Here is a 26,422-nt window from a genome sequence, read left to right on the forward strand (position 1 = left end):
AAGGGCTTGTCTGACTGTTGAATCTCTTGAAGCGGGGTTTCAGCTAAAGATAAATATAGGCACTGGGTGTGTAAAGCTGACATGTGTGATGATTCTAGCTCCTTTTAAATGTCAGGTATCTACAGCACATGTTATAAATGCTACCACTCATCAAAAACCAGAGCCTTTTTCTTTTTTAAAAACAAAATATTTTATGTAAATTTAGTCTTGTAAAGCCACAAGCTGTTTCTCTCAGTTTTGTTTTCAGCTATCTTTGATGAAAAGATTAGCAGCCTACACATCAGTCAACAGTTACTCCACTATAGATTTAAATAAATATGCCCACAGAAATTTTGTTTGTAGGACATTACACTTGCTCAGTTTCCAGGTTTGCTCCAAATATTTTGGTGGGAGGGGGTTCCCCACCCTAAGAGGACTATTCACTGGAGACTACTATAAAGGCCTTAAGTCTAGCAAAATCTGGCAAGTTTAACCGCTAACTAGAGCAAATTTCGTTTTAGGAGTCATTACAGTACTGCACATGAACTTCCATTGTTGGAAATATTTATCATATATTTTGAACTAACACTGGCCAACTTTTATTCATGAGTATAAATGCACTAAATGATGGAAGCCAGTGGAGTCCAGTGTATATTATTCTTTAGATTAGTTTTTAAACCCTTTTCAGTCCTGAGCTCATGTAGGGCCCCACAGCTGCAGCCCCACCATCTGTAAAACGAGCATAATAGTGGCCTTCCTCACAGGGTTGGTGTGGTGAGAAATGAGGCAAGGACTGCACAGCACATTACTGTAATGCTATAGAAGTGAATAAAGGAAAGAAAAAAAATAATGTAAAGATTCTTAATTCATCCTGTTTTCTGTAAATGTAAACAATGTAATTTGGTTTACCAATCAATTCTATATTGTGAAATGCCTTTTCTGATACTTCAGCTGGGTTTTATTTTTAGAAATGATGTCCCCAAAATACCATAGAATGAAACTTTCCCCAAGAGTAGTAATAGTCTGAAACATCTTTGAGTGAGGAGATGGAATTGTAAAGAGATTGGAAAGTGTTGGAAAGAGCTTCCTATGGCCCCCTGTTAACCAAACAGGTTTTGCAGGCTTAGAAACCATATAAAAACCTGCAAACATGTTTACCAGAAGCAAATATGGGATGGGTACAGACACCATGAGCAATGGTAACTCTTGAAACTGCCTTCAGCTGTGAAAAAGGGTTGTCTTGTCTTCAGCCTAAGGATGCAGTCTTATGCATACTTACTTGAGAGTAAGCCTTAGTGAATTCAGTGGGATTTTCTTTCAAGTAAAAATGCATGGGATCAGATAGTGTATGTTTAGTGAACTATGAGTAGTGATGTTTCTGCTTCCTTTTCTGTACTTGAGGCATGACTGCAACAAGAACATTAAAGATCAAAGTGACATGCATCATGTATTAGGCATTTTCTAATTGTCTTTTCATTTTACCTGCAGCAAAGTGCTGCTTTACTGTTGATATTGGATTGGATCCAGGCTACGTTAGTTGAACTTTGGCCCTGTTGAAATCAATGGGGCCAGTTCATAATGATTTCAATGAGAACTAAGTTCTACTCACTTAGTCTGGATTCAATCCATTGTATTTTCACCTAATTTAGATTAAAGATTTACATATTGTATCTGCAGGGATGTCACTATTTTATTGTGAAGGAGCTGGATTTCTTCTCTCCTGCTTCCCTTTTTTTAATAGGGCTGCAGTATTTAATCGATCAGTTGGTTAGATTAATTAATTAAAACACTCTTAATCAACTAAAAAGCACACCCAATTAATTGTGTACCAGATATTAATTAAAAAAAAAATACAACCCTGCTTTTGTCAGCACACATCATCCTAAAAGAGGCATTTCTCTCCTCTCTCACACTTAGTAGGCCCGGGAATGCTTCTTCTAAGATGATGCCAGCTCTGACACGTGTACATCATCTATTCAAATTATAATTGATTGATGTAATTGTCTAAAACTCATATGATTAATCAACTAACAATGCAATCCTATACATGTCTACTCAGAAGTAAGTCCCACTGAGTTCAATGGGTCTTATTCCCAGTACATGGGTATAAAACTGCAGCTTAATATTTGTTTGACTGGGTAACAGACCTATATTTGTGTATTAATGAATCACTATATGTGTTTTAGTAACATACAAGAACTCAAGGATCTTTGATCTTTTCATGCTTTTTAAAAAAGTGATGCTCATAGTAGGCAATTGATATTTGGTTCTCTAGCAGTATTCTTTATTTCAATATCCCTAAATGTATCCATCAGTGGTGTCCCTGAAAAGGAACTGTATCTGTATTTTCTGATTCAGTTTTTATGACATTGTCAAGTTTTGCTCTTTCCACAATATTAAAAAATATTCAACATTTCTGGACTGTTTGAGCAGCAAATACAAATCAACATCATGCACGATCAATTTCTGTGAAGTCATTTTGAGTTTTGTTCTTGGCAAGGGTGGGTTACGGTAAATCGCATGCACACAAAGAAAATGTTTCAAGAAATGAATGAGTCAAAAGCTGAGGATGTAATAATCAACTGTATAAAATTTAGCAACTTTAAAAAAACGTGACAGCAGTTATGAACAGTCATTTTGGTGAGGAACGCACTATGTAATTAGGAAACAACAAGAATTGCTAATTCATTTCAAAATTGTGCATTTAGCTTCAACAATAATTACTGTTTATTTTATTATTGTATTAATGTGCAGGCTAGTGTATATCTCACTGTTGTTCTAGGCTCAGCATTTCTTTTTTATTATATGAAGATAATGGCTGTACTGCAAGCAGGTGATTTTATGTTTGGTTTATCAGCAGAAAAATATATTTCAGGTTAAGGGATAATTGGATAATTGATAATTGATAAGAACAGACTGGAAGTGAAGAGGATAATGGAAAAGCAGAAATACATTTTAGATTGCTTGTCCTAATCCTTTTTTTTTTTTTTTTTGAGACACTGGTGATTAACAGATCATATACATGGTTACTCAGAAATAAGTCCCACTGGATTCACTTGGGCTTACTCCTTAAAATGCATAGGGTTGCAGCCAAAGTCTGATGTCTATTCTGTACCAATTTGACAGAAAATTGTTAATCTTTCATTGATGATGATGATGACGACAGTGACAATATTTAAAGAGAAAGAGAATAAATATGTTAAGTTTGACTGCAGTTGATGGAATGACGTCCTTTCTAAATCCAGCAACAAATGAAAGGAAACCAGCTTGAATGCTATGATTTCTGAGCGGGTTTGCTGTTTTAGCTGTGCCCACTTTTAGAACCCTGTTTTGAACCTTTCAGAATCGGTTTAATTCAATTTTGACTTTCATGGTTATTAGCAGAAAAGGGAGGTTTAGTGAATGGTTTCAGAATGTGTCATTCTCTCTTGACTCACTCCAAGACAGAGCGTGGGAGATACAACTGCTTTAAAGAGCCGAAAATACTTTTTAAAAATTATTGCTTCAGATATTGCCTAACTGGGAATTGGGTTTTCATAGTAGCTGGTTTTATTTCACCACTAGATTGTCTCGTTATTTTCTCAACAGTACTGGTTTGTTTCTTTTAAACCTCGAAGAAAACGGTTACTTGATTTGTTTGTCTTAGCTGGGCTATGTACAGTTTAGTGTAGCAAGGCAAGAAATTAATCCTCTGTTTTTTAAGGGTAAATGGCAATTTAATTAGTTTGCCACATGTGGCAAAATTACTGTTGTGTTTCGTATCTGATTTGACTTCTATTTTGCTTTTGAAGTAACTTTAATTTTTTTCTGTATGGTTAAAATATTGTTATCTCTAGTATACATATTTCCCTCTATTTGTTAAATATTAAGAGACTTCTAATTTAGCTTTTATTTGTCTAGTCATTTAAAAACAACCAAAATAGGTTTTAACAACAAATAGTTTTGTGGCACCTTAAAGACTAACACATTTATTGTGGCACATGTTTTCATAGACAATGTCCAGTTTAGATTTTGTGGCTGGTTTAATTAACATGTCTTAATTCAATAAGAGAAATTGTTTTGATATTAAACTGCTTGGAATTATATTAATAATACCTCACATCGTATGAAAAGTTTTGACTCTTGTTATTCTCAAAAAGAGGTGAGTGGAGTGGCTGGTTGTCAGGTAGTTTGAATTAGATATATTGGAAACAAAACAGAAAGATTTTAAATTTAAAAGACATTCAATTATTTAGATTCAAAATGGCTAGTATTTTAGTCATTGCTGCATTTAAAGATTGGTTAAGTATTTAACTCTTGGATTAAAATATCTTCACTCTCTCCCCACCCCCACCCTTCAAAAGTTGTGGCTTTCCACAAATTGGGTGTACTGTACATTAGCTGAAGTGTTATAAGAAGTTCAGGAACACAGTGTCTACCTAAAGCATGAGAGAACTGGCCACAAATTGCAGATAGAACTGATAACAGAAGCCAACAACATAAAATAAGTACAAAAACAACACATAAAAAGCTGAAAGACCACTAGACGTGTGTGTGTGTGTTTGTGCATGTTTTCCCCTCATGATGGGACTAGCCCCTTAAATTTAAGCTTAAAAGAAAGGGTTTGCAGTATTTAGATGTTGTTTGATTAATGACCTTGATGAAAATCTTTTTGATAACCCCACTGATAGCAAGTGCTTCTGCTGTCTCTGGGCTCACAATTCAAAATCTGTCTGCTGCATATCCTAAAATTGCTTCACGACCATCTGTATTTAAAATGAAATATTCTTTCCTGTCCAGTGACACAGATTTAAATAAAAGCTTTGTTCAGCTTTTGAATGTTTTATCGTGGCTATGATTGCTGATAAAAGTAATGATCTGACATTTACCTTGTAGTGTTCACATGCCTGCACTGTTTGTTGCAATTGAAGGGAACATTTAAAGGGAAAAGCCACTGTTGTATGATGAAATTACTGTATTAAATATGTATTTCCATAGTAGTACAAAGACAGTGGAAACCTTCAATGTGGTTCATTTGCTATGTTCTGAATAATTTTTCCCTACAAATTGCAGCCTGAAGGCAAGAACACCACCTTTTCTCATCCTCTCAAAGTGTGAGGGAACAGCTATCTGTTAAGAGACTACAATGCATTTGTCTGTTGAAATAAGCAAGTTGTAGAACAGAAAATCCAGGATGAGGTTTTTGTTTTTCTTCTGCCACTTTAATCTTTGTTTTTACAAATAAATACAAATAACTCAAACTGAAACTTGATGACTTTTGGTGATACTAAATGAGCAGCCCTAGGGGGAAATTTTCTTCATTTAACATGGGTATTTCACAACCCACACTTGGTTTCGCTAGGAAAATTGTTTTAACCTTTTCAGCAGCAGAAGCAGAAGGCTTTGAAGTCTAGACATGCTATACAACCTTGGTTCACAATTTGGGCCCTTTCCAGATTCCCATTAAAAAAACCCAAACAAACAAATGAACGAATTCTTTTTATTCTTTGCACTGTAATAAATGGTAGCTCCCTTGATCCAGCAGCAATGGTACAATAACCCATGCTTATGTAATATGTGGAGACAGCCTTGCTGCAGTGGACATAACATTTCTAATTAATTAATTACATTACATTACTAATCTGCCCAATAACCAAGGTTCTCTTCAGGTTCCCCTCCCCCAATTAACTTTTTAAAAGGAGGTGGTGTCTGTCATAATTCTGGGGAGTGGGTGCGCACAGTCTCCAAATGATTGATTGTAGTTTTTTTAAAATAGGAAAGGAAAACTAAACAGAACAGTTTCTCAAAAAGGCTTGCTGGGCTGAGCATCCTTTTTTTCTCTCTCTTGTTTTGCTTTTAAAGGACTTCATGCCTGTGATATAGTGAAGGAGCACTGAGACTGCAATCCTATACCCACTTACCTGGGAGCAAGCCCCATTGAACTCAGTGAGACTTACTTTTGAGTAGATGTGTATAATGTTGCTCTGCCAGTGTCTTAAAAACACATTCTTATTTTGCATTTTCTATATAAAGAAGGGCCCTTTCAGGTGACAAAATGTTGAGTGGGGGGCTGAGGGAGATGTTTCCCACAATTTGGAGGGGATAGTCCAATTCCCCCACCCCACCCCACCCCAGAAACAAAACAGTACAGTTTAAATGATGAGGAAATGGTATTTCCCTACAACCATAGCACTAGCAGGGATGGGAAAGATGTTTAGATCCCCTACAGCAATTGAATACTAACTGTGCATTTGTGGGTGCAGTAATACAATTGTCTGCGGGGTGGCGGGGGGTGGGAAAGCCCTTGAACTCAGAGCAGGATACAGTGAGACATTACATTTATTCACAGTGCTGAAATCAGTACAAGAGCGTTGCCCGCGGTGTACATATTCATCACACAAGGTTTTGCTAGGTTTTGTGGTGCTCCAGAAACCTGAAAAACCAATTTAATCAGAGAAAACAGTGGAACAACAGAAATAGGTGTGTATTGTACAGCCCAACTTCAAGTCTCTTAAAAAATGTTGTCTTTCTATAGACATATCTGAAAATGTATGTGCAGATGAAATAACACCATGGTTAGTGTTGCTCAGGGGAGATCCATTTAAAATGTGAAATAACTATAGTCACTACATACATTTCCTTTAGGCAGTTCCATTTTTTCTATTTAAAAGAATAAGTAAAATAGTTTTAGAGTAATTGATCAATTTTAGACAAGGCTCTCTGAAAGATACTGGTTCTTCAGGGTCAGAGCAGTATTCAGAATCAAATATAACATATTTTAAATGTGTTTCATGCTGCATACTGTTTTTCTCTGGTTTATTGGTTTATTTTTTCTCTGGTTTCTTATCAGTTGTATGTGTTTTCTCCTTTTTTGCTTTAATTCATAGTGCCTGGTGACTGCAAAGCTTTCTTTTTGAGAATTGAAATCGAGGACTTATTCTGTCAACAAGGGCAGCAAAAAAACTATATAGCTGGCAAAGTTTTTGCTGAGCGAAGGCTCCCGCCATGTTTGTGACTGGGATGTGCTGTAATGGCTACCTGAGCAATACAGTTTAAAACTCTGTTCTTCTGAAATGCCAGTGCTGGAAAATCTAAATTCTCTGTCTGCTCCCTATGTAGCTTCATGGCAATGGAATCTTACGTCAGCAGCACTCTTGCTTCTGTTATTTCTAATTGTCCTGAAGTCACTGTGTGCCCCCCACCCCGCCCCAATTCAAGTTGCCATGTGGATGCTTTTTGACCAGCCTGACTGGAGCATTTCTTCCAGTTTGTATGAGCTCAGCCTCATTGTTAGACAATGCATAATGGTAGACTTTAATGGTTTTTAATGAATTAATGTGTGCCAATGATCTGTAGCCATTTCTACAGCCCTTCTGTGATTTGGTTGATTTTTTTTAACAGATCAGGGTCGGCAAATTGTCCAGCATGGAAGGCCACACACCAGATATCTGTAATGAGCCAGAGTGCCACAGATAAATTGCATATGTTTTTGATGCATGTAGTCAACATAATTTGCATGTACTTTTCAGGAATCTGACAGATGCCAAACTACAGCTAGTGGAAATTCTTTTTTTCCTGCATTTGGTGCCATCACAGCAGACAAACCTGAGACAGCCTTTGAAAAATGTTGCTGCGTGAGCTTAGAAAGAATAGAAACAACCAATACATGTGGGCTTTAAAAAAAGGCTCCTGAACCTTTAGCACATTTTTGTGTCATATTTTCATACTTACATGTGCAACCATGAGGGCCAGTAACTTTTTTTTTTTTAAATGAAAGCTGGTTCTAGCAAGAGCCCAGGAGACATTGCATACTTCCCACCTGTGCTATAAATGTACACTGCTAGCGAGCTGACAGCTGCTTATATTAGGAACTGTTGAGGAGGCAGATACCCACAAGTCTGTGGCTTCTGTGATAGCAAAACAACTTGAGATGTTTATGTATTTCAAATGGAAGGTTTGGAGGGCTGTGTGTGTGTTTTTGCCCTACATGTGTCTCAAATATACAGCTATGATGTTTTGACAAACCGGGATGCTGAAAAGCTAGACTCAGGGTTTCGGTGAGATGTTCACATTAAGCAAGACACCGTGTCTCTGAGACTCCCAAGTGAAACGTCTTCATTTCCCTGTTACTGTTTTTTTTTTTATTCCTGACTCTGTGCTGACAAAAATGTGTAGCAATGAAAAGTTTGGTTTGTTTGAAGCCAATTTGTTTTGTTTTTGTTTTTGTGATAATTTGATCACAATAATTTGTTTTTGTGATAATTCTTATCACCAGCAGATGTGATACTGAGTGGAAGGATGCTCTAGCACCTTATAGGAATGAAGGAAAAGTTTTATGCTTTGCTTTAAAAAACCAAAAAACCCAACCAGACGGACAGGCTTATAAATTACCACTTTCTTGGTCACCGGTAGCGACTAAGAATCCTGGTAATAAGACTACTTATCTTGTACACTGAGTTTTGCATAGAAATGTCACAGACTGTCGTCTTGCATTTCATAGACACTTAGCCCCTTTTCGTCTATGGTTCTCCCCACCACCCCCAACGTGTGTGTGTGTGTGTGTGTGTGTGTGTGTGTGTGTCTATATACTGACCAATTGAGGAGAAGATTTCATGCATCTGATGAAGGGGGCTCTAATCTACAAAGGCTTATGCCACAATAAATTGGACAGACTGCCATGAAACAGTTTGTTGTGTTTGCTGTAACAGAGTAACACAGCTGTCCTTCTGGAGTAAGAATCATTCTCTCTCTCTCTCTCTTTCATGTCCCAAACAATTAACATAAATATGTGTGGAGCACACAGTATAGTAGAAGGAATAAATAGTGGGCTAATGAATTTATGTGGACCTATTTGCAAGACTGCTGTAGGAGCCCTCCCTCCTTCTAAAGCCCTGTTCCCAGTCCAGAAGAAGTTAGTTGTGTGAAGAGGTGGGGTGGGGTGCTGGTTCCTTTCTTTTCTGTTTCCTTTTCTGAAATCCTAGTGCAAATTTTTCAAGGCAGCTGAATTCACATGGACAACACAAATCTCAACAAACTTCACATCATCCCTGTTATCTTTCCTCAGTGTGCCCATCCATCATATTTGAAGTGGTCAGCTGGCTTCGCTCTCTCTTACACACACACACACACACACACACACACACGCACACACTTCTAGTCCTTCTAGTCATGGTGTTTGTGTGGTTAAATCAATTATTTTCCTGGTTAAGCTGATACTTAGAGCTTCTGCTACTGAGAATGGTCTGTGGCTATGGAAATAATTATCTTCATAAGATCACTGCATATTTACACAACAAAATTAAGACTTCGCCAGAAATCTTACATGTTGACTTTCTGTATTTTGCTGCTCACTCACTTCCTGTGAGGCCAGGTTTGTTTATCATGAAAAATCCTATTTTTAACCTGTTTCTGCCAATAAGTCATTTGAATGTTAATGCCAGTCATTTGATGGTGTTTCACTTTGATACATGGTTGGGCTCTGCAGCTGCTTCTTTGCGAAATATGACATTCAGAAGAACCGTAATTTGCAGGGGGTGGGAAACAGACATGTTTTCTAATATTAGGTGAGGGGAAATCAGTTCTTCAAGGGAAAGACGACTTCCTAAAACTATCTAAAGTCAAATTCTGTTCCATCTGGTCTGGTGCCATTTATGCAAAGTATTATCTGTGGTTTACAGCATATGAGATATTTGAGGAATTAAAAAAGATTTTACATATTAGGCCTGAGCCTGAACCATACGAGATGTGCCAGTTTTGTAGACTTTCCAGCTCTTCCTCTCTGGCTGGTAGGAGATGATCTGGTTCATGCATGTATGTTTCTCATTTGATGACGTCAAATGCCGTTTGGCAAATGGTGACTAGCCTGTGTGAATGAGCCATCACCGAAACCGATCAAAATGCCACACCCAGAACTTTCATATCACCTCACATCTCCTCACATGTGATTCTTTTCAGTGGAGTCTGTTGGAGAACTGGGCCTACCATTAGGCAGGCCAAGGCAGCCCACTTCGGGCAGCAGATTTCAGGGGTATCATAAAAGGGCAGCAAATTCCCAATGGTTTATGGTTTATTACTATATTTTAACCACCAAGGTGGTGCCACTTGGTTGTTCTGCCTCAGACACAAAAACATCTTGGGTCATCTCTGGTCCACAGACAGAAAGGAAACAGGGAGGGTCTGTGGTTCAGTGACAGAGCTCATGCAGAAGGTCTCAAGTTCAATCCCAAGCTTCTCCAGTTAAAAGGATCAGGTAGGTGAACCTCTGCCTGAGACCCTGGAGAGCTGCCGCCAATCAGCATAGACTATACTGGGCTTGATAGACAAACAGGCTGGCCTGGCATAAAACAGCTTCCTGACTTCACATAATCATGTGATCATTCAGAGTTTGAGTAATCAACCGGTGAGAACTCAAGGAATCCTTAAAAAACAGATTAAACACATTTATGGAGGATACATCTATCATGCTGTCAGCCATGATAACTGAATGCCTCTGAACTCTCCATATTCAGAGGCAGTGTACTTCTGAATACCAGCTGCTGAAGATAAACAAGGGAGGCCTGTTTCTTTTATGTCTTCCTTGTGGGCGTCCCAAAGGCATCTGGCTGACCACTGATGGGAACAGGATGTGGGACTAGATGGACCATCAGTCTAATCCAGGTCCTTCTTGTTTTCATATATTGAATTCCCAAGGGAGGGGGAAGGGGAGACATCTATTAATCTCAGTATGAGCAGACACTGCAGCTTCATTGCAAATATTCAAAAGCAGTTACAGAGCCGCACAGTGTTGGAAAATATGCTAAATTGTGCCCACAATTTGCAAGACACAACTCTAGTTTTACTTGTAACTTGGTTCTCTCTTTGTACCACAATGTTTATATTTCTGGCAAATAATCAAATCCTTCCCAGGAAACCTTTTGACTAACAAAAGCTACCTTTGTACCCATCTCACATCATTTCTTAGTTTTTTTTTTAAAAAAGCATATATTAAGTCATGTGATTTAGCATGAGATACTATTAATACTTCGGACAAGCACAGACAAGCCACTGATATCCGATTGCTTTTGAAAGCCTGACCCTAACCGTGTTTACTCAGAAATAAGTCCCACTCCCTGCCTCCAATTACACTTTCAAAATTTAGGGATTATTAATTCTGTCAGTGTTGTTGACAAAGCTATGCATGCTTTTGATGACTTGGTAAAGTTTATAGCAATGATGTTCATAAGTTGTTTTTTTTTTAATATCCCCTTGTATTTTTTATCAACTAAAAAACAATACCAATTTAAAGTAAGTGTCCTAGAATTGCAGCCTGGGAAATACACAGTGCCTGTGAATAGGGAAGTTCAGTTAAGGTGCAATGCTATGCATGTTTAGACAGAAAAAAGTCCTACAGCTCCCAGCATTCCCCAGCCAGCCATGCTGGCTGGGGAATGCTGGGAGCTGTAGGACTTTGTTCTGTCTAAACAAGCATAGGATTACACCCTTAGAGAGCAATCCTAAAGACACGCACAGTCCATTGTTGATAGCTGGAGAGGCTTAGGATGTAGTAGAGGTGGCCCTCAACTGGTGAAGGGAAGCTCTGCCATGGCAGAGGCCCCACCCTACCTGTGTGGGGGAAAGTTACCACCGGTGGTTCTCCCATTGGCAATAGCTGGCAGAAAGACCCCAAAGGAGTCAGAGGGTCCAAAGCCCCTCCATGCTACAGAGAATGGCCTGATTTGGGCTTATTACCTGTGACAGCCCAGAGCTGGTGTAGGAAAATTCACTCCCTCCGTGACCAAAGGGGTTTTTCTTTTTGTTTTAAACCCTGCTCCACCAGGGAACAAAAGAAAAAGACCACCAACCCACCTTGTGCCCTGCCAACAGGAGTGAGCACAATTGTGGATGAGGCAGTAGATCCACCGTGTTGCACCCCAGTCCAGCCTGGCCCCACTTAGGAGTGCTGTCCCTGGCTGTAGTCCAACACATACTTACCTGACAGTAAGCCCCATTGATGTCAATGCAACTTACTTCTCAGTAGACATGCATAGGATTGCATACATAGTAGACATGCATAGGATTGCTAGCTGTCCTGGATAATAGTCATGGATAGACCAGACTTTCATGGATTTGCATTAAGCCCATAGTCTTCAGCTGTTTGGGGCCCAGCTTTTATCCTAACCTATAGCATGGAACCCAGTTTAAATGATTTGTTACATAAGGAGGACAATGGAGCTCCTGCAGTTTTAACAGTTGTGGGAAGGCATTTTTAGCGGGGACAGCTTGGCATACAGGGGTGAGAAAGGGCTGCTGAATCTGTCGAAATCATCTCTGCTACGCTACACAAGTGTAGTTAAGAAGAAAAGGAAACGTTCTCTTGTCTTTTTTTAGCAGCTGTGGATCACCTTTATCCCTTTCTGGTTGTGTGTTTTAAATTAAACAACAAGAAGAAAATGTTCATGGAGCCACTAGTGTGACCCACAGCTAAGATCAGTGTGATGTGTTCAACTGACCAATTGAAAATTAATAGTCTGAGCCTTTTTGAAGCCATCTAAGCTGGTAGACCAATTAAATGCAGGCTCCACACAGGTGTTGGTAACTTGCCTGATTTATTTGAAGGTAAGGTACTGCTCTCTGTCAGGCCTCCTGACCCAGACCTGCAGCCAGGTCTACCCTAGTCCAAGGGAAGGGAGGAAGCTTGAGTTGGGTTGCCTATAAGGGAACAGTGCACAGTTTTCATTGTGCTGCAGTAGACATCACATGTTATAGCAGTGATTTCCCTCCAGTTAATTATGCATTTTTTCTGAGAAAAAGTACTTTCCTTTTTCCGGGGATTGCAGGGTATCTCAGTCCCTCCCACACTATGCTATGACTTTGTCTTATCACACAGTCTGGATGAAACTTGAGCAGAAAGCAGTTGGGGCTATTCCCAAAAGGCATGGCTGCTTCTGCCCACGGCATTCTGTAAGCATCACAGCATCACGAAGGGTGGGCAGAGCTGGCCTAAAAAGATGGGAAGACCCACATACTCTCAGCTGCTTGATAAGAGGCAAAAATTATAGAAAGATGCCCATCCCTGAAGAGTTATCCAGCCTCTTCTTTTTCAAATGGGACCTATCTGTGTGAAATGTTTGCAACTTGGAACATATCACCACTGTTGCAAAATGCAGCATTTCCTGTTCCAAACACAGAGACTGAAAAACAAGCCAGGATCATAAGCAGTCTCAGGGTGTGCCCATCCTAAGCTGTTTTTCCTGAGATACGTTCCAGATCATTGGTTGTAGTCATGCAGTATACTAGGTAGCTCTTTGACTAGAGGCCCATATCTATATCTTAATACCAATACGGAGAGGTGAAAGGGCTGAACAGTTCCTCTACAACTCCACTAAACACTTTTGTGTTTTGTTGCTATGAAGTTAGTAGCTCATTAAGTTGATGCTCACCTCCCCCACAGTGTTCCTTTTGAGACCTCCTTTTAAACCGTACCCAGTTTTGAGTTTGTCACTAGAAACTGGAGGTTGAGGGGAGAAGGACTACACCAGCTTTCCTCAACAGCTGGTGCCCTCCAGATGTTTTGGACTGCAACTCCCATCACCCCATTTTTACTCTGTTGTCTGGTTCTGATGGGATTTGTAGTCCAAGCCATCTGGAGGGCACCAGGTTGGGGAAGGCTGAACTCCACCTTACAACAAGGCAAACAGGGATGCCCAAATCCTCATTTGCCTTGTAATATGGATGCAGAGGACATTTCAGGGGAGTACCAGCAGGGTGGGATAGGAGTTTAACCCTCTGCCCCATCACCTATCCATTATCCTGTACAATCCTTCCCCCTGACTTTACTTCACCACCCATTTCTTCCACAGTCAGGCTCCAAGACCAGAAATAAGCCAGGGGAGAGGGGAGGAGAAAGAAGGACCATAAGAAGAGCCCTGCTGGATCAGACCACGGGTCCATCTAGTCCAGCATTCTGTTCACACAGTGGCCAACCAACTGCTCACAGGAAACCAACAAGCAGGACAGGAGTGCAACAGCACCCTCCCGCCCATAATTCCCAGCAACTGGTGAACATAGGCATACTGCCTCTGATACTGGAAGAATTGGCAGAGATGGGACAGTTTAAGTATCTACATGCACATACACATACTCCAGTTACCCCCAGCAAATGCCCCCCACCCTGCCCCACATTCAGGGGATCCAAGCAGCAAGCTGGTGCACCACCAGAGTATGTGTGTGGAGAAAAGCTCCAGCTTGCTCTGACTTCCCTTGTCCCAGAAAGAGATTCCAGTGGGGTAGGCTAGCTGCATTTTATCTGTTGTGGCAAAAACAATCACAGAGGGCACTTAAAGAGTGTGTGTGTGTGGGGGGGGGTGCTGTGTGAATTTGGTTGTGTAATGGAATGCGTTAGCTTTCACGTAATACGTGCAGACGTTCTTCAGGGCAGGAGAACAAATTTCATGTTTTCAGCATTGCTGTCCTGTTGCAGTGACCCTTCATCTGAACAAAATGATGATGGCGCTGCTACTGATGTGGTGAAATCGGTACAACTTTGCTTCTTCTTTTTCCAGTGACTTAAGTGTGTGGAACCAATTTTGTGGGTGTCTAGACTGACTCATCCACATCTTCATTCATCTTTTTCCCCAAAGAGTTTTCAGGACATGGTAACTGACAAGCTGGACAGGGTCAGAGCATTCACAAAACCAGTTCAATATGTTGAAACCTTAGAAAAGAAAAGAAAAGAAAAGAAAAGAAAAGCTCATATTGATTTGATTGTGCAAAAGATGTGATGTCTGGGCACATTTTCTACTAGATTGACAAGATGCAATGTTGAGTAGGGCTCCTGTACTTCTAATGGTTGTGTAGAAGAGGGAATTTTGGCACCTGCTGGAATTCTCCGTTCTATCCAGTTAATAAATCTGTACAACTTGCGATTCACCAAGCCAAATGAAGCCTACCAGCAACATATGCCAGCCCATCAGGCTGTGAAAAACCTCCTGGGATTTTTTATCTACCTGCCTAGGACTGCAAAACAACTGTCACGCACCTGGCAGGCCACACTATTTAGCTGGTGGTCTGTATTTGGCTTGGTGGGCTGTAATTCATGCAGGTCTATGTTAAAAGTACAAAAGCCCTGTCTTCATTTTGCCTCTGGTCCCCTGAATAACCAACACAGGCATGTTTGTGTGGTAGGCATGTTTAATCCTATTGAAATTACATGAATGGGCTTAAGCACACCTAGCTTTGTTCTGGATTGCAGCCCTGTGCGTGAATTTATCCTCAGCCTGTGGGCCAAACTAGATATTATGAAGGTTCTGTGTTCCCAATCCCAAGTTTCACTTGTTAATGCTGATGCTGAGGTGGATGGATGGATGGATGGATGGAAATGAGAAAGTGCTTAACTCTTCTTGCACCACTTATTCTCACCTACAAATATTCCCCAGGTAATTTTAAAAGTTTGCCCTGTCCCCCAAGTAAGCATTTGCAGGGAAGGATCAACAGGCATGAGAGTTGTTAAGAACGCCTCCCTCCTGTTTGCTGATCCTCCACTTTCAGTACCCCCCTTCTCAGTTTTGGATCATACATTTTACTGAGATAAGGACCTGGTTTGGATGACATGACAGCCCACCATGGGTTAATTAACCCTCAGGGTGTCACGGCATGTGCTGTCTGCCATTACGAATATGCAAGCCCTGGCCTGGGGTTGCCATGGCTTGTGGTGTTGTGCAAACCTGGCCAGTGGGAGTTATTTGAGGGTTAAACAGCCCTTGCAGAACCCATTGCCTGTTTTAGGGTTATGCGAGGATTGTTTAACCCTCAAAAAAACTGTGCTGGCCGGGTTTGCACAACACCACAAACCGCAGCAACCCCAGGCTGGGGCTTGCATATTCGTAATGGCAGCTGGCACACACCACAGCTCCTCGCTGGTAAATTAACCCACAGTGGGCTTTCTTCATGCGAACTGGCCTGTTGTCTGGTTTGGCCCTGAGCTTTTGCACACACTGAAACTCTTGAAGTGCATTTTCACACATTTCTTTGTTCAATTCAACTGCCCCAAGTTGTAAGCCTTATGCGTAGAGGCAAAGGCTCTGTCATAGTTGACTCAACAGCTGCCCAACTGGTGCACAAAAAACACTGCTGCATCTTGCCCTTGTGGCTAAAGGCATCCCATGACCAAATCCTGGAGTGTCCTCACTTTTCTTTGGAAATGCCCCCGTTAAAAGCAAATCAGTTTGAATGAACAGTAGCATAGCAAATGGTCTCCATGCTTACTGCTTGTTTGTATTTAATAATAAGTGGTGTGTGTAGAGGGTGCAGTTCTGCTTGGGATGGGCCCATGTGTGAAGGAGAAATGTTATCACTCCTTCTGCTTTTGTAAAATACGTGTATTGAAAAGCATTCTGAGATTAAGTCACTAGATACCAAGTTTCAGTTTAATGGGGGAGGATACGGCTAGAGAGTTTCACCAAAAAGATCTAAAATGTGGAACTAATGACACTGGTAACCACAAAGCTGAATATAGGCTGATTTCTATTGAGGTAAGATGTATTATTCCCTAAAACGCTTTTGAGTCTTAGTGCTGAGCCTTACACATAATAGTGTGTGTATTTTTAATTGGTTTTAATTTTGGTTTTATTAGGTGTGGTTCATAACTGTACATTGCCTTAGGGACTAAACTGTAGTAGAAAGTCATAAACATAAGGAGCTGCTTTAATTCTGAGTGTGCTTCCAAACCTAAAGCTCTCAGTGCTACCTATCAAGAGACATCCTGCAGCTATTCCATCTTTTTCTCCTTAACAGATATTTTTCTGATAAGAAAAAAAGACAGAAGAAGTGGTGGGGAAACACAGGACGGTTACAAATGGAAGATGAGGACATCTGGAAACCACCACCACCACACTGTAAAATTCCATGACTGAAGCATGGTGATTGCACGGCATTAACACCCCAACAGATTCGTGTTCCTCATCAGATTTCTAGGGGAACCCATAGCACCACAGGATTTCCTGCAGAGATCAAGTTAGCTCTTTGCCTCCTTTGTAGACTGGGCTCTAGGACTATCTGCTTAGAACCACAGGCTAGGCTAGCCCCCTCCCCTTGGCCTAATTCGGACAAAAGGGATGAGTCATCTTCCATTCAGGTAACTCTCAGGACATGTCTGGGCAAGATCCAGCCAGACCACATTCCTTAGGGGGGAGAGGGGGTGGAAGGAAGCCTCCCATTCACAGATCTGGAGGTGGCTAGGTTAAACCTGACCAACCAGTTTGATCCATTAGAGCAGTCTCCTTTCACCACCAGCAACTCACAGGGTAGGGGAAATGCCTTGAGAGATCATTCAGACTGAACCTCTGTTCCCCCCCTCCCAGTCCCCAAATCTCATTACAAGGTGTGTGCATCATAAAAACATAGAATGCATTCTATGCAGAGGGACCATAGCTCAGTGGTAGTAGAGTCCATGCTTTGCTTGGGGTTCAATCCTGGCATCTCCAGTAGAAAGGCTGTTAGGTAGCTGGACTGTGAAGATCTCTGCCCAAGCCTCTGAAGAACCGCTGTCAGCAAGAGGAGACAATTAGATGGACTTTGGTATAAAGAAGCTTCGTATGCTTTTTTTAAATTAAGGATTATTAGTTTTTTTATGTGCAAATTTATGCAGATTTAATCAATTGATTAATTAATCAAATGCATATAATTAATCAGCTAACGTTTCTTGAACCATTTGACTAGTCCTATTGACAAATGGACAGTTAAAAAACAAACACCATTTTGCTCTTACCTCTTAGACAGATCAGCTTTTGGAAAAGCATTTCATTTATAGCAAATGATTTACCAACAAGACAAAAGCCTCAGGAAAAGGATGATATATTTATACCAGTTGATTCCACCCAACTGAATGTGCTCTAAATGATTACAGGATGGATTCTAGGAAATAATGACATTCATTTTTATTTGTTGTGTCTTGCATGAATAGAGCCCCTTCAACATTGGCCTTAAAAGTTTGCATATTTATGGCCTGAGATCCAAACTTGCTGCACTAGCAAATAAATTGGTCCAGATGGGAGTATTCAGGCTACTGTGTCTGTGCAGTGTCACAATCCAAAACATTACACCAGTATTTCAGGCAGATAGTCCAGTGCATGGCATCCATTCAAGACTAGGAATGCCAGTGCACAAAATGCCCGTCTGTTTGCATGCTGAGTCACTCTGAAATGTGTAAACGTGGATAAAATGTTAAACTAATGCAACATCCCAGTGTATGCTTGTGTTTCTGTGTAATTTCTTCTTTTTCTTCTTCTGCTGCTGCTGAACGTTCTCACCAGCACATGGGGCTTACCTCTGAACATTTTGAGCCATTGACATAGAAAATTGACTCTTGATGCTCAAAATCGACTTCCTGTTGGGGCTGCCTTGCTCTGCCTCTTAGTAAGACCAGCCTTGCTAGCAGAAGCGGGCAGGGGAGAGACAGTTGGAAAGGCAGAGAAGGAAATAGGCTGTGATTGGAGAAGTTGAGATTTACGGGTGGGGGTTCCAGATACCCCTTAGCCCTCACTGTGGTGTGGATGGCAGAGTAAGCAGTCCTGAGTTTAGTTACTTGGGCTCAGTTGCTCTTGGATGTGTGATGTAATGACAGGTATTTATTTATTAAAAGGTTTTGTTCCCGCTTTTAACAATACAAGTCCTTCCAAGATATCTTACAATCAAAATACATGAATAAAATCACAGTACTTGTTTATTGATTATTAACTTTCATATACCACCTTATCTGCTAACAGCCTCCCCCGCCCCATCAATATGGCAATAGCCAAACATAACAATTCATCCAGATCCTTCCCACAGGGTATTGGTGTCAGTTGGTCCTGGGTAGAGGGGAGGGAAAAGGGGGAGTTCAGCTGCAGTAGTCTCTGATGACTTCTTCACCTGCTTCCCACACTCTCCTTTCCCTTTCCATAGGATAGGTGGTGTCATTTGACTTGAGATAGTTCCTCTGACCGCAAGCCATAGTTCCTCTGATCATGTGCAGTGTACTGTTCCCGCACAACTGAGTAGCCCTTGCACACACAGACGTTTAATTTGATCCTGTTTCAGCTTGGTATAGCTATGTCAGCTTGGACCTATGGCCCGATTGGAGTCCACTAGGAGAAGAGCCTTCAGTGTGGCAACCCCCTTTCTTTGAAACTCCCTGCCCCTGGAGGTTAGGCAGGCCTCAACCCTAGGTTGTTTTTGGCACCTCCTGAAAACAGCACTGTTCTAGGAGGCATTCCTTAATTGACCAGCCACAGTTTCAATTGACATCTTTTTAAAAAAAAAAAAATCATAATTTGAATATGGTGTTTTAATCTTTTTATTCTTTTTATTGTATTATCTTTTGTGTTCCCCGCTCCGAAATCTGTTTTAGATGTGGAGCGGTATACAAATATTGTAAATAAATAAATGCATAAATAAAAGGTCCTGTTACTGGCATCAATCCAAGAGTGTAAGACGAGCCCGGCTGGATCAGATAGAGGGTCCATCTAGTCTCACATCCTGTTTCCACAATGAGCAAGCAGATGCATCTGGGAAGCTCGGAAGTCAGGCTTGAACACTTCAGCCCGCTCCTGCTGTCAGTCCCAAGCAAGAGGTGTTCCGACACAAACTGCCTCTGGAGGTTCTATACAGCTGCCGCTCCCTCTAATAGCAGTACCTTCTCACCCCTCTAGGGATGGGTGAGAAGTTCAGTTCTGTTCAGTTTTGATCTGAATTTACCAAAATTCACAAAGTTCTCCGTATTCAGGACAAAAAGAACTTGAGAGTTAAAAAATTTGAATGTGGGAGAAACTGTAACAGACAGATTTATCCATCCAGTCTCAGGGTTTTTGAGTGCTTTGCTCTTAATAGTCTGGGTATTAATCCCTTTGTATTCAACCACGTTTGTGGTGCTGAATTAGGGTTGCCGCCCCCTTTTTCTGACAGGCTCCTCATCTTTAACAGCTATATGGCCTGCAAGTACAACATGGTTCTCTCCATGCTGGGAATAGCTATACCGATTAAATTTAGCTGGTGCAAGTGAGTGAGAGTTTAATTTCAGTTCGTTTTTTATTAGAATTTACCAAAATTCTTAACGTTCTTCATATTTGGGAGAGAAAGAACTTGAGATTTCAAAAATTCAAATGTAGGAGAAGGCAAATTGATATATTCGCCCATCCCTAGATGCCAGAGGGAGGTATCAGCATGCTTGAGGGAACCCTGAGGTTTGCAGGAGTATAAAAAACTTTTTTTTTTAATCGAGGGGGCAAAACACTTCCAAAAGCAACCCCATGAGGATTCATTCTTAGTCAGCACAGAATGTTTAGTATCAGTTGGGGAGGGGGGGAATCGAAACAGAAAATCGGGTGGGGGTGGAATGGAGATAAACAGAGGATCATGGAGTAAAGAGGGCCTTCACATGTCTACACCACATATTTGCCATGGTGAACACTGTAAACTGTGAAAGAAGACGCATATCTATAGCAATGCAGTGGCTATGCTCTAGGGAACATTAACCAAACACAGCTATTAGTGAAATGGATTGCCCACCGTATGCCCCTGCACCAACGTGCACGTGGCAGGCAGGTCTGTTTAGTACAGTGTGAATCAGCCCTGATAGTCATTATGAAACAAACTCCTATGACCAAAAAGGAGAAAAAAAATAGATGAATTATCACTGTGGGTTGATGTCGTGTTTTGAAATGGGACTTTTTCTCCCTTTCCCTCACGCAGCACCTCCCCCAATATAATCCATTGTTGAGTAAACAGTCATAAATCTGTTGCAGACGGACTGGCTACGCCTACTCAAATTGCCTACTGCTGCAATTTCAGCTTCAAGCTTTAATGCCCTAAACATGAATAACTTTTGTGAGCAAGGCACAGATCTGATTAATGATGCCGGCTTGCCAACTGCCATATCCAACGACTACTCCCCCCTCCCGCCACATGCACATATCCCGCCCCGGTCTTTTATCGAACTAAATAAGCAAATTTCAGCACAAAAGCACTAGAGGAGCTTAATAAACTGTAGGACATGGCTGATAAGCTTTTGTGGCCCCACTGGACCAACAAACTCAGCAGACTTGTTCTTTTAGCTTTCTGTTCTGTGGTGTTTACTGTCTTTTCAACTGTTAATTCAGACATAGAAGGAGGAACATGTGTGGTTACTTGGTTAATTAGCCATGTAAAGCAGTGCTGCTTTCCCAGACAGACGGGTGCTCCCAAGCCAGTCAGTATGACTGAAAAACTGGGCAAGGCTGGATTGGCTATTATGCTAAGCATGCTGTAGAAAGGGGGTTCTGATTTGGTGTAATTATGGGAGAGCATAATCCCTATGAGCATTCCTGCAGTTTTGGCTTACAATGGCATAGAAGTGACCGGAGCTTAGAGTTACCATCCTTTTTTTTTCCTGACAGGGTTCCTCTGATTACCTGACAGGCAAAATTTGTGTTTTATCTATCGCATTTCTATCCCGGCCTTCCTTCAAGGATCTTAGGGACAAAATATATGGGATTATCACTTTCTACCTTCACTCCAACCCTGCTAGGCTTGGAATTAGTGATGCATCTAAGAGTATGTGAGCTACATAGCAGAGCAAGGAGTTCAACTCCAGTCTTCCTGATCCAAATCTAATTGCCTGTCCACCATGCTGCAAGAATTCTGTTCTATAGCTGAATCTTTTCCCAGCATGGAGAGGCATTGATGGAAAAGCCTTCACTTGGTTGGGTTGAACTATATGATCTTCAAGGGAATCTCCCTACTCTAAAATTCCATGATTCTGTGTTATATTTCTACCAGTCATCCAGCTACTAAATGCAAATGAACTGTGCCAGGAAAAGGTTGGCAGTCCTATGTGAGGAACCTGCAATAAGAACATAAGAAGAGCCATGCTGGATTAGACCAAGGGTCCACCTAGTCCAGCATTCTGTTGACACAGTGGCCAACCAGCTGCCCACAGGAAACTCACAGGTAGGACATGAGTGCAACAGCACCCTCCCGTCCATGTTCCCCAGCAACTGGTATACATAGGCATACTGGGATTGTTTAGTTTGGGGAAAAGGAGGGTAAGAGGAGACATGATAAAGGTCTATACAATTATGCATGGTGTGGAGAATGTAGGTAGGGAAACATTTTTCTCCCTCTCAAAATACTAGAACCTGGGGTCATCCCATAAAGCTGATTGGTGGGAGATTCAAGACAGATAAAACGAAGTACTTCTTCACACAGAGCATAGTTAAACTATGAAATTTGCTACCACAGGATGTAGTGATGGCCACCAACTTGGATGGCTTTAAAGGGGGGTTAGACAAATTCCTGGAAGAAAAGGCTATCAATGGCTACTAGTCTTGATGGCTATGTGCTACCTCCAGTACCAGAGGCAGTGAGCCTATGTACACCAATTGCTGGGGAACATGAGTGGGTGGGTGCTGTTCTACTCATGTCCGACTTGTGGGTTCCTGGTCAACAGCTGGTTGGCCACTGTGTGAACAGAATGCTGGACTAGATGGACCCTTGGTCTGTTCCAGCATGGCTCTTCTTATGTTCTTACGCCTCTGATACTGGAGGTAGCATATAGCCATCAGGACTAGTAGCCATTGATAGCCTTCTCCTCCAGGTATTTACCTAACCCACTTTTAAAACCATCCAAAATGGTGGCCGTCGCTACATCTTGGGGTAGTGAATTCCATAGTTTATGCGCTGTGTGAAGAAGCCCTTCCTTTTATCTGTCCTGAATCTCCCACCAATCTGCTTCATGGGATGGCCCCACTGGGTTCTAGAATTATATGAGAGGAAGAAAATACACATCATAATATCAGTCCTGCTGGATCAGAACAACAGTCCGTTTAGTTCAGTATCCTGTTTCTCACGGTGACCAACCAGCTGCCTCTGGAGAGCTTATAAGTTGTAACTATTGAATTTATTTTGGATCTTTATAGGGCCTGAAGGCAGTAGCCTTCCCCTGCTGTTGCTCCCCACCAACTGGTATTCAGAAGCCTGCTGCCCATCACATTCTGTAGCCTCCACTGATTGTCTCACTTCAAGGAATTTGTCTAATCCCCTTTTAACACTATCTAAGATAGTGCCCATTAGACTTGCAATAGCAGCATTGATGACTTGTGGGAATCGGCATTTGGCAAAGTATTGATTGATTGATTGATTTGATTTATGCCCCGCCTTTCTACACCCCCCCCATGGCACTCAAGGTGGCTTCCAAAAATAATTTAAAATAGATTAAAACAATAAAACAGATGAAAATACAATCAAAACATATCAATTACAAAATAAAGTGTTTCCTAAAACACCGTAATTCTCACTTTACTTCTTCCTCAGCACCACTACTTGCTTTCCCCTCTCCCCAGCCTTTCCCACATTTTCAGTCCCTGACCTCTCCCCTTATCCTTGTCTTTTCTGCCCAATATAAAGACTCTGGTTGTAGACTTTTCAGTTCTGTGTCTACATCAGGAAGGCTTGCATTGGCAGTGTAATATGGTTTCTCCATGGGATAATCCAGCTGCAATATGTATAGTGCAATCTAAATTGGAAAGGATCCCCATCCATTCACACTGTGGTTATCTGAATCATCTGGCAGTTGCATCTGGCAAATACGTTTTGTGTTTTCCTGAAAATTCAGAATTTATGTTTTCTTAGAATCAGCTCACACCCATCAAAATTGGCTCTACATACAAATGTATAGTATAGATGTTCCATCTAGAAAGTGATTGGAGAGCTGCTAGATACAAAATACCGTGCAGATATTCTGCGTGAAGGCCAACAGGGACCTTCCCACACACGCAAGTACCTTCTTTTTTAAAGATTTTAGCAGTTGATACAGCGTGTTTCAAGTGTTTATTTATAGCCAGGATGAGTGAAAGAAACCTGCCTTTAAAAAAAGAAGAAAAAAAGCAGAGATGAGATTATACTAAAGTCGCTGTATTTTGCACTCAAACTTAAATTCTGTGCTGCCTTGCACTATCAGAGCTGTGCAACTTTCTAAACTCCTTGTTTAAGCATTACATTCTTACTGTGATTTATTTTCCTCCTGGAGTGCTGAAGTGAATACGGTCCAGTAAAATTAATTCCAAGGGAAAAGAAACTGGTTCAACTCTCCTGAGGTCAGGCTGCTATTTCCCTGAGGGAAAGCATCCTCGCCGTTTGAGAAATGTGCCTCTTCCTTGACGCATTTTTCATGCATTGCATATTAGCAAATTAAAAGATGGCAGATATATAATTGCTGCAAGAGGCAAATACATAACAGAAGTCACCTAGTTTGTTTTCCTGTTTCCTTGGGCACAGTAATTGTCTGATAATATGTAATAATCCAAATGGCAAACTGCATGCAAAGTTTAAAAAAAATTGAAACATGTCATTTTGCCCTGCCAAGCCCTCTTTGCTAATCCCCAACATATGTTACAGAAATACAAGGCTCATCTACTGAGCAGGAAGTTGCAGTGCAAGGTATTATGAAGGCCCTAAATTTTGGTGCGCTATCAGCCCTGATGCTGGTTCTTAAATATGATTTGCAAATGGGAGTTGCTGAACAAGCTTTTGGTAACGCACATCACCTTCGTTGACCATGCGCCTCAATATTTTTCAGTTGTGAAGAATTGGCAATGCACTTTTGCTCGCTGTAAGAATCTGGGCCGATCTCCTGAAAAGACACATGGGAGATTTCCCACATTCCTTATTTATTGAACTCTGTGTTTCCGCTTCTCTTGCACTCAAGGCAGTTTAGTCCTCTAAAAACACTTCAGACTGCATAATAAAATCATAGAATCATAGAATAGTAGGGTTGGAAGGTGCCTACAAGGCCATCGAGTCCAACCCCCTGCTCAATGCAGGAATCCAAGTCAGAGCATCCCTGACAGATGGCTGTCCAGCCTTGTCTTGAATGCCTCCAGTGTGGGAGAGCCCACCACCTCCCTAGGTCATGGGTTCCACTGTCGTATTGCTCTAACAGTCAGGAAGTTTTTCCTGATGTTCAGCCGGAATCTGGCTTCCTATCACTTGAGCCCATTGTTCCGTGTCCTGCACTCTGGGATGATCAAGAAGAGATCCTGGCCTTCTTCTCTGTGACAACCTTTCAAGTACTTGAAGAGTGCTATCCTATCTCCACTCAGTCTTCTCTTCTCAAGGCTAAACATGCCCAGTTCTTTCTGTCACTCTTCATAGGGCTTTGTTTCCAGTCCCCTGATCATCTTTGTTGCCCTCCTCTGAACCCTCTCCAGTTTGTCTGCATCCTTCTTAAAGTGTGGTGCCCAGAACTGGACACAGTACTCCAGATGAGGCCTAACCAGTGCTGAGTAGAGGGGAACTAGTACTTCCCGGGATTTGGAAGCTATGCTTCTATGAATGCAGCCCAAAATAGCATTGGCCTTTTTTGCAGCCACATCACATTGTTGGCTCATATTCAGCTTGTGATAGACAACAATTCCAAGATCCTTCTCGCTTGTCTTGTTGTTGAGCCACGTATCCCCCATCTTGTAACTGTGCCTTTGGTTTCTTTTTCCTAGGTGCAGAACTTGGCATTGATCCCTATTAAATGTCATTCTGTTGTTTTCTGCCCAGCGCTCCAGTGTATCCAGATCACTTTGAATTTTGTTTCTGTCTTCGGAAGTATTAGCTATCCCGCCCAATTTTGTGTCATCTGCAAATTTGATCAGCATTCCCTGCACCTCCTCCTCCAAGTCATTAATAAAAATGTTGAAGAGCACTGGGCCCAGGACTGAGCCCTGCAGTAAATGACAATAGGTAATTGTAAGGAAAATAGGTAAAACATAACTATATTCAGCTCATTAAGAAAAACATTCACAATATTTCTGGGGCATCTCTGAAGGTGATGCGATGTTGGGGTGGGCCTCATAGTTCAGTGGTACAGCACTTGCTTTGCATTCAGACAGTGCCAGGTTAATTCCTTGGCACCTCTTATTTACAGGATCTCAGCAGCTTTGAGAAAGGTCTGAGACCCTGGAGAGCTGCCCGAATCAGTGCAGGTACTGCTAGGCGTGATGGATTAATGGTGCAATGTCATGCAAGGCCTGTTCATTTGTGACTTTAAATGTGTCGCATTCAGGCTTAGTTTTGAAATATGTTGTTGCTGTTGTTATTTTTAATAGTTTGATGATGTATAATTAGAGCTGTACGTATTGTGTAAAATCCGTTCTGTCTGTGTTTCATGGATTGTCAGGCACCTCTCATTCTGTCGTCTGCCCATCCACAGAATTGGATTTTTTTGTCCAAATTTGCACAAATGCTCATTTGCACAAATTCACACATATGAAAATGTGCAAATCCCCCCCCCCCATGCACATTTTCATGCTTTAGCCTATGGGGGAAGTGTACATTTTAGGCTGGGTTTTGTTATTTTGTGTATTTCTCTATGATGAAATTTGTGCAAAATTCAGGACAGTTAGAAAAATGGTCTGCAAGTCCATGGAATCCACACAACAGGGGGAAAGCCAGTCCACTGCGGAATCCATGGGTAGGATTCATGAAA

The 26,422-nt window shown here is 41.4% G+C and overlaps 1 long non-coding RNA gene across 1 annotated transcript in view; it reads left to right on the forward strand.

Annotated features, from left to right (window-relative positions):
* The window catches only part of LOC146360201 (uncharacterized), a 177,440-nt gene extending 152,771 nt beyond the window's left edge, over positions 1 to 24,669 (forward strand). The window contains exon 4 of the long non-coding RNA XR_014786960.1: positions 16,729 to 24,669. This is a non-coding gene — a long non-coding RNA (uncharacterized LOC146360201). The remainder of the gene's footprint in view (positions 1 to 16,728) is intronic.
* Positions 24,670 to 26,422: the final 1,753 nt, after the last annotated feature.

This window comes from Heloderma suspectum, chromosome 1, assembly GCF_057233095.1.
Source record: "Heloderma suspectum isolate Gila_16-S chromosome 1, 16-S_ref, whole genome shotgun sequence".
NCBI classification, from domain to species: domain Eukaryota; kingdom Metazoa; phylum Chordata; class Lepidosauria; order Squamata; family Helodermatidae; genus Heloderma; species Heloderma suspectum.